We start from the raw sequence: 1912 nt of genomic DNA on the forward strand, positions 1-1912 counted from the left end.
TATTGTTTGGTGCAAATAAGTTGTATTGTTTGGTGCAAATAAGTTGTATTCTTGGGAATACATTCTACTCTCATATTATTAGAAATATCACCCAAGTTCGTTGAGTGGTTTGGTGTATTGTCTAAAAGAAGCAACACATTGTTGGAAATATTAAGTGTGACACTGTACCATGCCTTCTTATTTGAATGCCAAATTAGCAGTAGATTAAACTCTACATAAAAGCCTTTAGATTTTTGGTGTGACACACATGTATGGGCTATAATTTTTGGAAGCTTTAAATCATGGTGTTGCTTTTTCTTCTCTATCAAACCAGACTTTACTTGCCAAAAAAAAAAAAATTTTCATTTGAAATTTCACCTTCCTTTTTCTGCAAATCATCACAAACTTTTGACTTTCTTTTGAATTACCATCATATTTATAGGCACATTAGGCCAATTCTAATCCTCAATCTATACACTTGAGAGTCATTTCCATTTAAAGCACTACATTACATCTATAGAAAAATAAGGTCTGGACAGTTAATGCAGTAGGTTCTTGAGCACTTGACATAATTTTCACTGTTGTCATGTATTGTTTCCACTGTAGACACTGCAAAATTTAATGTTTTGGAAAAATTTACTTAGTTTTACTTCTGTGTTAAGTCTTTTTGAAACATTAAGTTTAATATCCAGAGTAATCCCTTTATGGTTCCTTTTTCAACTACTCGAGGATTTATGGTACATACTTTAACAGTTGGTAATTCGATTTTCATTTCCTTTTAGATTTAAGGCATAACAATGAAGAGAGCTTGACTAGCTTTAAACAAAGGAAATTTATCTTACTGTGCTACTGAAAGTTTGAAAATAAAGTTGAAGTCCAAGATAGTTTAGGAGGGAGTGTCAAACAGAGCCATTCATGTGACTTACCATTACTTGAATTAGAACTATATTTCAAGTAGATATAACTGTTCAGAATGTCTTCAAAAAACGTTCTGGAAGATCATGGGTATTGGCAAGCCCTACAAAGCAAGAAAAGGTACTAGAAACATATTGCCAAAGTTTGAGAAAATATGTGTGGCAAGCAAATTGTAAGATTAAAATTTCAAGATCAAGTATTCACATTTTTTCTCTGCATATTGAGCACAGTTACATCCTTGGTTCCTATACTCTTTCTTGTAGATTAAAACTACTATCTTTATGAGATTTACTTTGAGGACTTTTGATTCCATTGCTTACTTCCTTGTTTGGAATTTCTTCTCTAAATTGTTGACTAGTTAAGCTAAAAGAACTAAGTCATACTGGAGATCCCATGGACAACTGGTTTTAAATTTCTTCCTTGTAGGCTGGAGAATTATTATTGACAATAGGGGTCTTAGAATTGAGTTGTGATGAATACCTACGTGCATGCTTTTTCTGAGCTCATTGCTAACTTTCATCTTGCTGATTGTACCTCAATATATATGTCTTATACAGCTCTCACCTGCCATTTTTCTAGCGCTATTTTCCTTCATGACAACTAAACTACAGAATGTGGTTCTCTGTCAAAGCCCTTCTCCAAGTTGTTGAATCCTATTTATAGTAGCTTACTCTTAGCTAAGAACTTTGCATTACTCTAAGAAGTTTGCATTAGTGATACCATTTCCTGAAACAAACACAAACTGCATTACTCTCTCTTTTACTTGTTTCAGTCATTTGACTGTGGCCATGCTGGAGCACCGCTTATTTAGTCAAGCAAATCAACCCCAGGACTTATTCCTTGTAAGCCTAGTACTTATTCTATTGGTCTCTTTTGCCTAAACACAACAGTAAACGCAACAGCATCGGTTGTCAAGCAATGTTGGGGGGACAAACATAGACACACAAACATATACACACACATACATATATATATACATATATATGACAGGCTTCTTTCAGTTTCTGTCTACCAAATC

The sequence above is a fragment of the Octopus sinensis genome, linkage group LG12 (assembly GCF_006345805.1).
Source record: "Octopus sinensis linkage group LG12, ASM634580v1, whole genome shotgun sequence".
Taxonomy (NCBI): Eukaryota; Metazoa; Mollusca; class Cephalopoda; order Octopoda; family Octopodidae; genus Octopus; species Octopus sinensis.